This window comes from Phocoena sinus, chromosome 3 (genome assembly GCF_008692025.1).
Source record: "Phocoena sinus isolate mPhoSin1 chromosome 3, mPhoSin1.pri, whole genome shotgun sequence".
NCBI lineage: Eukaryota > Metazoa > Chordata > Mammalia > Artiodactyla > Phocoenidae > Phocoena > Phocoena sinus.
Window position 1 is genome coordinate 153,092,179 of NC_045765.1, and position 15,274 is coordinate 153,107,452.

A 15,274-nucleotide genomic window follows, 5' to 3' on the forward strand; every position below is an offset into this window, starting at 1 on the left:
TTGTATTGTGTTTTCAATTTTAGATTCCACTTGTTTATTGCTGCTTTTTAGGAAAGCAATGGACTTTGTATATTAACTTTGTATCCTACAAACTTGCTACACTTGCCTACTTCCAGGAGATGTTTTTGTCTATTTTCTCAGATTTTTCTACATAGACAAGCATGTCAGTGATTTGTTCAGTCGAGTGAGTGATTCAGTGATATCTGAAGAAATCTCACAGCTGCACCTTTCTCTAGAAAATGTACTAACTCTTACTAATTTGCAACTACATAAAGGGGAGCTGTTTTGTCCAAAAGATTATGCTGATGTGTGTGTGTGTGTCTTACCAAGGCATCCAGAGTACTTGCCACTTCCTCTGATCAGGTTTAATTAATATTATATCATAAATATAGAGGATCAATGTGATGTTCTGCAGAATATCTAAGTGTTGTAAGTATGGTGTAAGATAAACCATAAATATACTAAGGGGCCTACCACAGATGTGATATTTCAGGAGTTTTAGTATTTTTGTGGCATGCTGGGATATCCCTTGCAAAGTTAAAGACAAGATAGGACAATCAGTACTTCCTACCACTTTAAAAGAAACACAACACATGGTAGACTTCCTTGAGGTTTGCAGGCAGTATATTTAATGCTTGCAAGAAAACTCTGAAACTAAGATCTATTTATCAGGTTACATGAAGTGTTGCTTATTTTGAATATGGTTCTGAGCATGAAAGGTCTCTGCTGCAAGTCGACACTACAGCCTTGCCACTCAGGCCATGTGAATAAACTGATCCCAAGGTATGAGAGGTATATGTGGTAAGAAGTGAGGCTGGTGAAACCAATGACAAGGCCTAATAAAGAGATTCACACACTGATCCTTAGAGTTCTGGCACAAAGACCTGCCATCTCCAGAAGATAATTATGCACCATTTGAAAAGTATCTCCTTGCAAGAAACTTTACATCAATATACCAAGCAGTCAGGATTGACCACTAAGTTTAAGTTCAGGTGAGCCCAGAAGGCTATAGACTAGAAGTGGTCAATCTAGAACTGGGTTCAAGGGGTCCAGAGGGCACATGTAAACTGCACAAAAGATGATCAAACTCCCATGTTATTTTCCACTATTGTGCTGCTAATTTTTTGTCAAATGACATCTATGACCTTACAGGGATTTCCTATACCTAGCTGATGGAGAATAGAAAAGCCCAAGGTTAATGCAAGGATAAATTAGCTTAGTATGGGTGTGCATGTTATGGTCTGCTTATGTTCTATAGTACTAAGCAAGCTTGGCCCTGAAAGACTGTGGTGAAGGGTGTATTCTCAGTAGGCAGAGTTTGGGCAGTGTTACTGATCATCCACTTTGTATAGAAAGAGAATTGTCCTGAGGAAAGTATATACAAGAGGCATGTGGATGGACCTATAAGACACAAAATATACTGTGTGAATATTTGCATCAAGAGACAATTCCCTTCAGAGAGCATCAACTTCAGAAGAGTCATTAAACCACCAAGTGCACAAGACACCTTATTAAATTAAGTGTCATTAAATGTCAGCCAGTCTTCCTCACTGGGCATTCCAGTGCTTATGCCATAGATCATGAATGGAACAGCCATGGTAATATAGATGGAGGTCCAGCAGCTCGCAATCTTAAACCAGCTTGATGTCGTTCTTGCTGGTGCTGAGTATCTGACCTGTCAGTACCAGAGAACAATGCTGAGTCCACAGTACAGCACAATCCCTCAAGTAGGAGGACCAGTTATTTGGTGGCAATTTGGTTACAATGAACTCCTTAGAATCTGGAAAGGCCAATGACTTATCTTGCATTGTCACTCACTCTAGAAATAGTTTTGCTTTCTATTTGTGCTGTGGTTCAGCCAGCTCCACTACTTAAATACATACTAATGTGGGATCTCCTATAAAATATCCTCAAACTAAAGATTCCTAACAGCAAAAGTACTGCAGCAGCGTGCACATGACCATGGTTCAGCCACAAACTTCACGGTCCTGAAGCTGTTTGTCTGATAAAGCAGGTTCACAGCCTCTTGAAGAAACAGCTGAAATGCCAACTTGAAGACAAATCTCTGAAAGGATGAGATGCTGTCATTCAGTATGTAGAATAATCATTAAAGCCATGGCTGTGATACAGTGTGTTGTTTCCAATAGATGGAGTACATGGGTCTGGAAATGAAAGAATGGAAGTAGCAGTGGTTCCACTCACCATCATTCCAGTGACTAATTTGTGCTTCCTGTCTCCTCTAGACTCTTTGAGTGTAGAGTAGGTCACTTCCACAAGGAAATACACTAAGATTTTAACTAGGCTTAAAGCTATAACTGCTGCCTGGTGTCTTTGAGCTCTTTATAGAAGTTGATCAGCTGGTTCAGAAGGAAGCTACTATACTACCAAAGGTAATTAACTGTGACTACCAAAGGTAATTAACTGTGACCATCATGAGGGCTGCTGTTTCCATAACAAGGGCAGGGCAAAAGGTACACGGCAGTCAGGAGATCCTGTGGGTATTTCTTGGTACTTCTCTGCTTAACTTTAATTGTAAATGGGTCAGTAAATAGACACACCTGATAAATACACAGTAACCAAGGCTCAGAATCCTTAGGGATCAGAATTTCCACTATGCAACCACAAAGACCAGTAGAAGTACTAGTTAAATGTAAGAGGGGTCTTGATTGGGTAGCAGAAAAACTAGATGATACGTATCAATTACAGCCTTAGACCAACTGCAGCAGCATGTGCTGCAGTTCATTGCAATAACTTTTCTATTGTAAAACTTCTCTTAAGTTGTGACCAATCTTTAGCCTGGATGAAATGAACTAAACGTGAGAAGGAAGCAGATTTGAGCAGTACAATGCATTGACCATGGTGGAGACTAATGATGTTGCCTTTAGATCACTTTTATTAGGACAGTGTATCCTAGCTGTTTTAAGGGTTGTCTGTTACTGGTTCATAGCTTCCTTCCTTTCAAAGGTTTACTGTTGTCCAAATAAAATAGGTTATGCTCGCTGCAGGGGGCAACTACAGTCAATGATTGGTTGACAGGGGTACTTAACGTCTTCCTCTTGCCTCAAGCTGAGGCCAATTTGTTGGACTCTTCATGCTCTGGGACATCTCATGAAATCAGACTGAAGCTACTCCCCTGCTATGATCTCATCCAACTTTTGCCCTCTTCTGTTTATTTCACTCACTTTCTCCTGAGATGAAGAGAGAATTCCTTCAAAAAAACCATGTGCAACTAAAATCCTGTATCAGTTTCTGTTTCCAGGAAAACCAAATTAAGACACTTTGTGACCATGAGATTTTAAATTAAAAGTACGAATTTTTCAGCTTTCTCAGTTGTAATCTATTAAAGGTACAGTTGACCCTTGAACAATGTGGGGGTTAAGGGTCCTAACCCCGGCGAAGTTGAAAATCTGAGTATAACTTTACAGTAGGCCCTCTGTATCTGTGGTTCTGCATCTGCAGGTTCAACTAGCCCTGGGTCATGTAGTACTGTAGTACATATATACTGAAAACAATCCACATATAAGTGACTCCACACAGCTCAAACCTGTGCTGTTCAAGGGTCAACTGTATATGTTCCTGCTATTGCTCTGTAGGTAGCAGTTTCTACAAAATCAGCCACTCTGTAATTCCTAATACCCTGCCTTCGGTCAGCTGAGTAGTTGAATGTTGCAATAATGGTGTCTTCTATATGTTATTGTATCACACAGTACAATTTTCAAGTGCTGAGAAGAGAGTTAATTTGTTTGGCTCTGATGTGGAATATATATTCTGGCCTTTTTCTAACTGTATCTTGTACCACTGGTTCAGGCGTTTATAGAATAGGGTTATGGTACACCTGATCTCATGTCACTTCTGTAGACCACAGTCCAGGCTCCCAGGACTTTGGACTTCTTACCACAAAACTGAGCTCATCTCTAGGTCTGGCATTGGCTTTGTCCCAAAATGTGTTGCCCTGAGGGCAGATCATGGTACTGGTGAGTTAATTCCTAGGCCTGAGAGAAAGTTATGCAGCTGCTCCTTTGGAAGGTGCTAAAATGTGAGGTGCGGATGTCCACAAAGGCAAGTGCAAAGCCCCTTGTCATATATGGTACAGACCCAGGCTCAGGGTGCTGGCTCTCCTCATATCATGATGTTCCAGGACAGAATTCTTGGAAGTGAGGATTGGAAAATCACACCTGACCTTTCAATGACTGTAAAGATATGTTTTCAAGGTAGGAGAATTGAACATTATTTATTAATGGCTTTAGCTTGTTTAGATATTTTAATTATTTAATCAAATATATATGGATCTTATACTCTTGCAAATGTTAGGTTGGACTTAGTATTGCAATCATTAGTTTAGACCATAATTTCTATATTTGAACCCAGGTAACATACTTGTATAATGAACATTACAATATGTTCAAGTATTCCACATGCACAACTTTTCCCTTTGTTCATCTTCTTTATCTACACATTTTTTATACTTACATGCCTGAATTGTGAGATGCACATTAACTCATCTCTTTAACAAATACATTTCATTTTATTCAATAATATCCCCACTACTAACCTCATTATGTCTATTTGTATTATTTCTCTGTTTTTGACATAGTTTGTAACACCTCTCCATTTTGTATCATATGAGAACCTTATTAATATTCCATTTACTTGCTCTTCTAAAATTCTTAATTAAAATGCTAAACAGGATATTAAATCAGATGGAGGCAAAGAATGACCTCTGTGACAGACCAGAAGACAACTTCCTCAATGTAATATTGCTATTTATCATGTTTCTTGATATATTACTTCAGATAGTTTTCTGTGACTGTGAAATCAATTTAATATTTTCTTAAAATACAGTTTTGCTTTAAAACTTTATTTATGGATCTCAAGGTCATCATTACAACCTGCAAGAAATAGACTTCTTCCATTTTATAAAAATCATTAAATAAATGTTGTATGATGAATACTTGTCTTAATCAGGATTCAATTTAAGAAGTGTTTTGTTTTTCGAAACACTATCATGAGCCATAATTAATGTAGAAAACATAGACTTCTGGTTTAGTATATTTAAAAAATGGGATTTTTGTAGGAAAATATGAAAACCTTGTAGGAATTTGTTCAACACATGTCTATTATGTTCATTCTTTCCTTCTAAGCTCACTGTATTAGGGCACTGAGGCTTTTACTTAACAGAGACTTACTTAACATTTTTAAAAATGGCTGAATAAAACTCACTCACTAACTCAGAAGAAACTTGGAAGATTCTGACATTCAATATAATGTGAAATCATCATTTCAAAACAGTGGAAAAATTTGAATTGTCTCATGTGTTCATATACGAATTTACTTGAACCACTCACTCCACTGAACAAAACGTATGTTGAAGGCATATTGTCCTCCTTATTTAAAAAATATCTCAACTAAGTATTCTATTTTTTTTAACACCACAAGAGGAGTGGTTTAGGGATGCCACATTTTCTGGTTGTTAGTTTTTCTTTAAATATAATTTGGGGTCATAGGGTACCTAACAACCATTTTTTTACACATTCCAATGTATATTACTACTTTAATATCCCTGAAATATATCAGTTAAACATCCTAACGTGTACAAAATACATTTAAAGGGACAGGGATCAGAATAAAAATGTTAAAATGCACCCCATAATAATCAACATCTTGAAACATTTACTTAAAATTATTTAATTAAACATTTGCAAAATATAATTATATAATTAAAATGAATGCAATTAAAATAAGTTTTAAGTAAACCATAAAACCTATAAAATTTGAATAATTATAAAACATAGAACATGTATTTTGGAGATTATTGGAGATTATGAATACACATCTTTTCAAAAGCTTATGCCTAGTATTATGGAACACCATTACCATTCCCCATTTAAACCTATGATATATGAAGCTTTTAAAAGTGAATAATGGACACAATAGTGAATAATAAAGGACAATGTTCCTGCCCTCATAGGCCAAAATGGGCAAAATTTTACAAACTAATGAATATTATGAGAATTCCAGAGAGTGAGAGTATTGGAAATATAAGCAGTATAATTGGAGAGGATGTGATTGAGGGACTGAGGGAGTTTGTTTATTTAAGAGGATTAGGAAAACAGATACTTCATCATGATTTTCTCCAAACTTCTGGAATTTAATGAGTTGTATGTGTATATCTTACAATGAATGAATCCACTATCTTATAAGAAACTTCAAATTGGGCCCCCAGAACAGAGGAAGAGCCTCCAGAACTCTACGGTGATTTATGCAGAAATGTTTCAGCACTTGTCAGAGAACAGAACTAATTTGAGTTATTTTAGTAATTTAAGTTGTGAAAGCTTATTTTACACAATGAAAAGTAGGTAGTATGATACTGACTATGATGATAATTAAGTCTACGTTGAAGTATAGGTTAAGATACTATCTTCTCTGTGTCTATCATTATATGCAAGGTAATATTGTATACATATTTATAACATTTCCTTCTCTGTGTTTAACTATTATAAACATAAATAACTTTTTCAATTTCATCTTAACTCTATTAAATGTCTTCATTCAGTGAATAGTATCTATAAAAATATATGTGTGAAACGAAATAAATTGAAAATAGGTATCATAGTAAAAACAAGCAGAATTGCAATAACAATATAAGATATAGTATAAAAGTATCCCTCAGCATCTTCTCTTTATTTTCGATATATCTATCTTTTGTCACAAAAATAAGAAATTATGTAATAATGATTTACATTTTGTATATCAAAAGTGGAACCTTAAAAAAAGGTAGGTATCTACATTTCAAACTTATTGGGTCCAAAATATTTTGTCAACCCCATTACACTCCTTAAATTAGGTGCCTAATTAAAGTCACAGACACTCTGGCCAGGGCTTCAGAGTGTGCCAGTTATTCTTCCAAATAGATGCCAGTTGTTGAATTATAGATTTGTGCTGTGGAAAATTATTATGTAAGTGGTAGTCATATATTCATTGTCTTTATGTCTAAATGGAAAAACTGAAGGCTATTATACATCTTAAAGTAGGGTGGAAGAAATTATAGAACTTGACCATTCTCTTTTAAAACCAATATTTACTTCATCTTTTTATTGTGTGAATATAGCACCCATAGACTGTATCTGGCATCTAAATGTCAATTTAACCTTCAGGCTTTGCAAATTTCATCCACATTAAACTATATATTGTAAGTGCAGAATGTCACAGAGTCTAAGTGCATGCTCTAGATCTTTACTTATAATCACTCTGCTGTTAGAAAAAAATAGTTAATATTACAATGTTTATATTCTGGACACCTAGGGCATAAATACATTTTATTTCTTAGATGAGTCACTTAAGAAATGAGCTTGTTCAGGAAATACTGGTTTCAAGTCTATGAAAAAGGAAAAAGAAATGTTTGGAAGGGAATCAGGGTATGGAAAGATCAAAATGAAAGTTCACACTAAATGATGCATCTTTTCATTCAAGTAAATGTCAGCTATCAGTTTCAGAGCACTGTCCTGATTTTTAAGAATAAAGCCACGAATACAGTGGAGAATATGATGAAAATCAAGATCATAAAACTTTGGGAATTAATAAAATTCTTCATTGCAGAAAAGAGGGTGATTTCTTTTAGCACACAGGACGTAGGGGTCATTTTCAGAGGCTGTCTTTGGAAAGGTAGCACTTTAAGTGGCATTTCATTCTGTAATATTAAAAAGCAATTTTTATAGACCAGTTTTTCTTTTATCTGAAGTCAAGTGGAATGTAGAAATAGTTCTACAAAATATTCAGAGAAGAAATATTCTTTTACCTCTTTACCTTTGGGGTAGGCACCCAAAGAGTTTTATTGATCTAAAACCCAGGAGCAATTTGATGGTCCCTAATTAGAGAAGTACAACTGAAACAACTGAACAATAAAAAAAGGTTACTAAGCTACCCTTTACTCCGAAATCATATGGCAGGTTTCCTGCAGGTAATCCGTATTATAAACCATCAGTGTCAGATAGTAAGTTGTACAGGCACTGGGTGTGTAGAAATCTTGCCTGACATGTTTGGATTTTATTTCTGATGCTTCCAGAAATGATATTTTACATCATTTGCAATCCTCATGGAAGCATTGATGTTTTAGATAATTTTGATCTAATAAAAATGTTTTGTAATTCATTTGGTTCATTTTAATTATTGGATAATCTTTTTTTTTTACTTTATTATTTTAATCAAATTAATGGCAAAACAAAGCAAACTTGAAGATTGAAATGCACTTTGTAATCAAGGGTTATCACAGAAAACACATAAGCTTTATATAAGAAAAATTCCCAGAGTAATTACTTTTATTAGAACACATTTGCTTTTGGAGTAAACAGTTTAAAAATCTAAAAATAACATTACATTATGTTTCAACTTAATTTAACATAAAATTTAATATAATTTTAAAAGAGGATGGACTAGTTTATAATTATTACATTTTAACAACATGATCCTACTTGGACCCAAATGTATACAATTCCTGATTAATGCTATCAATTTAGGATATTGATGGGTGTTCGTATTAATATCCCAACTCCAAATGGTTTGAACAGTAAGACATTCATTAGTCTACTTCAAAATCTGAAGGTATGACTATTTAAAGGTAGGTTAATTAAGAGACATAAAAAAAGACATCCATCCACTACACAGGATTTTTTTCATCCTCTACTCTGCCTTCCTCAGCAGTTTGACTTTTGTGTGAAGGAAGAAATTTTCCCCAGAGATCCCCCTGTAGATTCCACCTTGTGTCCTTTGACCAGAATGGCATTATTATATGTCCACTTTTAAATGAACTACTAGCACCCAGAAAGGAATGACCATGATTATTTTTACCTAATGAAAATTAATCACTACCCTTGGGGAGGATGGGGGGAAAGGGTGTGGACAAAGGAAGGGGGCCTCCATAGAAGAAAGGAAACAAGTACTAAGCGATAACGAAGTGTATTTTTCACACCAGTGATACTGGGAACAGTTGGTTTATTAGAAGAAACTTTGTGAATCAGTAAACTGATTTGACCCCTCCTGCAAACCAATAGGAAGGAAGAGAGAGAGAATTATTCAAAATGAGGAGATTACATGTATTTTCTCCAGAAAAGATAGCCTAGCATTGATTTTTAAAAGCTAGCTGGTCCCAGAAAGTAGGGCAGGATTTGAAGATATTTTTAATAATATTCTGTCTGTCATGAATTTGAAAAAAAACAGTACTAAAATATATTTGAGTGATTTGAGCAGTGCTGACATGCCTCCTACTTTTTACTTTAAATGATGACTATCTTTTTTAACCTTTGATTTTAAGTCTTTAAGAGAAACATTTTATATTTACATGGTATATTCAATTTAGGGTTCAAGAAACAGTCCATAAATTGATTTACTAACTATAGACCATGTTCTGCACTTAATTATTCACCATTATATTCCTCTTTGGAGTCTTAGGACAAAAAAATGTAGTTTCTCCCAATACTGAAATAAATTGTCATGTCTGCTGGGCTATTTGGAAGCTATTCAATTGTATAAATTAACACTCAGTAACAGCTTAGAATTGCTCGCAAACATTTTAACTATAGAAACACATAAAAACTCCCTTGCTGATATCTAACTAGGGAGAAGTAAGAGAGGAGAGGAAAGGAGAAGACAGGAGGGGAAGAGAAGTGAGGGGAGGAAAGGGAAAGGGTGGGCAGAAGAAGAAAAGAAATCAAGAAGTGTCTTAAGAAAAGTGAATAAGAAGTATTTTAATCTAGTTTTAAAAGTTCAATGCACTTAAATTAACTACTTTACTTAGAAAAAATCAAGTATGCCACTTTTCTTGTGAATTAAGCTAATTACAGAGCCCCAAAATGTATTTAAAAGGAACTGTCAATTTTGGATTAGAAACACATAATATTCATTATTATAATACTACATCCTTCATCTTTATTCAAGTAATTTCCTGTACTTTTTAATGTGGGCAATAAATTCTAATACAATGGAGCCTCTGAGATTAAAATAAGATCCTATAGTGTTTGAACCAATCAGAAACAAAATCAAATATTACCTCAGATTTAACACAGTTGTGATTTTAAGAAGAGGCAGTGAAGGATTCAGTTCTTAGTAGGCAGAACTTAGTTTGAATGTGCTGCTTGTTCTGCTAAAAAAAATTTTGTTTTTGATGTTGTTTAACAAATCTAAATTTCATTCATTTAGCTGAAGAATAACAATAGTAAAGCATATCTTTGTTAAATCATCTAGATGTACATATATATGTATTGTACACGAGAGAATGTGAGACTGAATATGTGTGTGTTTCTTGTACAGAGGTTTGTATATATACAAATAAACATAAAAATTTAATTCAAAATATGTTATTTTAAAACTGAAATCAGTGTGATTTATATTCATCAGTACCTTTATATTTCTGTCTATTTTCAGTAGTACCTAATAATTTTATAAAGCCTTTTACAGAATATGAAAAATGAATTCAAAATTTATTTTAAGCTTAACTAATATTATCTGAAATTTTCTATATACATACCAAAAAAACCCAAAAAACAAAAAACTAGTACTCAAGAAGAACAAACTAGAAACAAGCAGTTTAAAATGATAAACTATTTTACATAGTTCCAGTTTGCATGGGAAAAAAAATCAATTATTTTTAACTTCAATTTCTAACATGGTTAAGATACATTTAGGAAAATCTAAGAAGTTAGACATATAGTGACTTAATATTCATTTACATTCAATTATAGTATAAATTTGAAAATAACAAAATCAAAACCATGCTACTATGTTTGCTGTACGTGTGAGAATTTGTAAGTAATATTTCTGGATTTAGATAGCATTAGAATCGATTAAATACTAAATATAAATACCTGTGTTGGAAAAGTTTTTTTTTTTAAATATTAGTTAAAATGTAGAGAACTTGCTTCATAATCATTGTAATTTATCCAGGCAACATGTACAAACAATATGGGCATACATTGTTTATTGATGATTTTAAATAACTCGATTTGAAATTCAGATAATTTAAGTGGAAAACAGCCATTGACTCAACATTCTTTTATTAAAATTGTGGACATAATGACCAACCCCTGAACTGTCAGCTTCTTGTTGCCTGGTTGTTACACTACTATATGCAAAGGCCCCCCTCTGAATTGCATGTGTAGGTATCTGGTTTAAGCTTATTATTTATAAGTTTGGTTTATAAGTTTGGTAAACATATGCATAAGCTCTGAATTTATTTTTATACTATAGGCCAATTTGAAGCGTCCGAGCCCTATAAGTATGTCCTATAAGTATAATAATTTGTGTATATTAATAAGCCCATGTACCTGAATAATACAATCTGAAACTTTGAATTAAAATCTTGTTTACCAGTAGAGAGGCAAATTCTAGCCTCATTTAGCCATTGGTTTACTAGACATGTGACTCCAAATCTTAAAACCAGAGAAAGCTGAGAAAACTGTATCGGCCTAGTGCCACATTTCAATGACTGAGTAATAAACTCACTTTGTTTACACTGATATGATGCACTTGAAAAACATGAACACATTTCATATAATCGATAAGTATACCATATGTTTTAGTGAAAATTATCAATAGTTTTTCTGAGATTCAGTTATTCATTCATACAATACATACAAAATCAATGCCATATTTGTCAGATATTGTGACATAACAATGAGATACATAGTAATTATTACAGTATTTATTTGCTGATTTTACAGAGTGAGATAGCATCTTGACCAGCTTCACAAAAATAGCATGTACCCAGAAGTGGAACACAGATTTTTTTCCCATCATAGCCAGCAGGATACTTATGTTCCATTTCAGAAACACTGTCTTTAATGATGATTGAGGAAACATCACTATCATATCAGCACATTTTTAAATGCCCACAATATAAGTGTGGAAATACCTTATTGTCTCTGTAATATAACCCTTTTTCAAATGCTTACAGTATTATTATCACGCTTATAGGAAACTGTAATCATATGTTGCTTTTCATTGTAACTATTCTCTCATAAGTATATGTTTTATTTCACCAAAGCTACAGGTTATCATACTGATAAAATAATGTGTTAATACAAAGTTAGAATTGAGAACTATTCTTTCAAAGACTCTGGTGGGCACTGATTTTTTTTAAAAGGAAATAATAATAAATCAAGAGGGCAGGAAGAAACTTTGAGAGGTGATAGATATGTTTACAGTATAGATTGTGTTGATGGTTTTATGGGTATATATACTTATCTCCAAACTCATCAAGCTGTGTAAACATTAAAAATGTACAACTTTTTGTAATTAATCATATCTCAATAAAGTGGTTAAAAAATTGTTCTTATTCTATTTATCACTTATGGGCCTTTCTTCCATCTCTTGCATAGTAGAGGGATTAACAGTACCCAAAGAACTTAACAAAACTAATTTAGGAATAAGTAAAGTGCTACAGAACAATTATAAGAAAAACTGAAGAACTACTTAGGAAGATTTCCACAAAGAAAGAAACTAGGACAAGGTGAATATCTTCCCAGATTTCATCAAACTCTTAAGGAAAAATGATGCCCATTTTATATCATCTTATCTTTCACATAAATCATCCTTTTAAAAGACGTTATCATTGTTACTTGAAAAAAATAGTACAATGAAAATAAATTATATAGAACCATCTAACTTATGAAGATGAATTCAAAAGCATTAACCAGAATATTGGCAAAGCAAATCTAGCATTAATATAATTTATGAAGTAATAACTTCCATGGTCCTAGTGATTTCCTAATTCTCATGATTAACTCAGAGAAGATATTGTATTATTTCCTTCATAACCTATATTAATGATACATACATTATTTTGTGTTTCAAATTTATATTTGATAAGTTAATAAAGAAAAAATTTGAACATCCTGCTATGAGTAGCTATCATTTATAGTGCTTGATATGTACCCATTTTATAGTAAAATAACGTCAAAAAGATGATCCAAGAGATCAGTGTGTCTTCTAAAACTATTAGACAATCTAAAAAATCTTATATGATATCATCAAATCAAAACATAAAAAAATTCAAATAACAGCCATAAACAACAACAAAATGAAGAAAATACGGAAAATATGTTTTATCAAGGGCAATCATATCTGCTTAGAGAGCTATTTTCACACATAAAAAATTAATAAATTAATACATTTATAATAAATTAATAAATAAATTAATAAATACCTAATGCACTTATGTATTCACTAAAACACAAGTTCCAAAATCACTTATTCCTAGTGGCTGGAGGTAATTAGATTCTATTTCTTTTAAATATTAAGTGTAAAGAGTGCTTTCCAAGAATTTAGGTATATACAAGAATTTTGGAGAAATTTAATATCCACTAGTTCACTAGGGTCACTGTTTAGACATGAATAACTGAAAGACCCACCCAGCAATGACTCATTATATGAAAAACGCCTAAACAAAGCACAAGCTTGGTTCAAGGAAGAGTGTCAAAGGGGCAGGTATCAAAGGAATGATTCTAAGATGCTCAGAACCTAGTATTCAGATTGTCTTTTTCCTTAGTACACAGTCATTATCAGACCTATGCCTGTGTCTCTTGCTGGTAGAAAGATCTACGATAAAAAGTGAACAAAAGGTAAATTTAGCTCTTTGAATAAAATATTTTGGGGGCAGTGCTATCAAAGATAAAAAGTATCTGTATTGTCAGCCAAAGCTGCAGCAGTGTCTGAAAACTGGATCCTCTACAATGAGCTGGAATTTTGGAGGGAATATAGAGGAATGGTGCCATTCTATAGCAAACATGACTTACACACACTATTGCACTGAGAGCAGCAGTGGGTAGTGTGACAAGTCTGAAAGAGAGCAATATATTGAAGGTCAAACCATACCCAAATGGTGATTGATCTTTCTTCAAACTTGATACCTTGTTTGTGGCTCTAATAGCTACTCAGTGTTTGGTAAAAGCTAACTATTTCTACATTCAAAATAATCTAAATGCATAATATTTTTATACACATATTATTATACTATAGGTATATTTTAGCCATCTATAATGGAAACTACAAGAAAATTACTTTTGACTTTACATTTTTACCTTTATTCTTTTTTTTAAAAAAAAAGGCTATGCCAGTCAAATGTCAAATAAAAGTGATCTTAAAGTAATTTTGTAGTTTATGAATTTTAGAGTATATATGTATATGAGGTATAACTGAATAGTACTTTCACAAATTATATCATTTGCAAAAGCATTTCAGGTGTATATGTGTTTACTCTTATAGCTTCATTTATAATTATTATATATTTATTATGAATCATTTAGTAATGATATAACAGCTTTTGAACAAGACATTACATATATAATTAATAGAGATATGGAAAAATGTCTATGCATACTTGGCTTATGTCATTTTTATTGTTGTTTTAATCTTTTATGTATAAAATTCTCTCAGTTAATATTCCTTTAAATTAGAGTTTGAAAGTTTTTTCATCTCAGAAGCTTTTATATTCTTAAAGAGAAAAAAATGATCCCAAAGATGTGATTTTTAATGTGAGATATATATATATATATATATATATATGTATATATATATATATATATATATATATGATTTGTATTGTATTAGTAAATAAACGTGAGGAAGTTTTTTAAATTTATGATTTAAAACTGATCTATGAATCAGTTTTAGAATACCAAGAATAAACCCATTACATACTAATGAAACTGCAGTCCTTCTCGTGTGGGACTCAAACCCAGCCAAAACTCAGATTGTGACTCGGACCCACAGGTTGGAACTTAACCCACCCGCACCTCAGATTCAGACTTGAACCCATGATCCCTGACTAGGAGACTTGAACCCCCTGTCTTTTGATTAAAACCCGCTCACCTCATGTCAGGATTTACTGAAGCTCAGGTTCTTTTGTCTGGTTACCGAAAGAATTCAGTGGGAGGGAAAGCAGCAGGCAAAGGGCGAGTTTATTAGCATAGGATGCTTGTGAGAGATACAAGCGGGCTGGCAAGGGGAGTGCAGCAGCCTGGAGAACAAAGAGGGCTACATTTTTATAATCAAAGAAAAAGCGGGGAGGGGAGAAGACCACCTTCTTCCTCATTCTTGGGCAGACGTCAAGGCTTACATCATTAGTCTCTCCTTTGGCTCTATATGGTATAATGGAGACTGTCATGGTGCTTTATAAATCATACGTATATTAGCAAAAGGGTGGTAACATATACCAAAATATGGTAATTTATCTCAGATTTTGGTATAATGTCCCCTTTCACCTAGTTTCTTTCCCCTTTCACCT

The 15,274-nt window shown here is 33.3% G+C and overlaps 1 pseudogene; it reads left to right on the forward strand.

Moving 5' to 3' along the window:
- Positions 1–1,607: 1,607 nt before the first annotated feature.
- The window catches only part of LOC116751130, a 33,022-nt pseudogene continuing 19,355 nt past the window's right edge, over positions 1,608–15,274 (forward strand).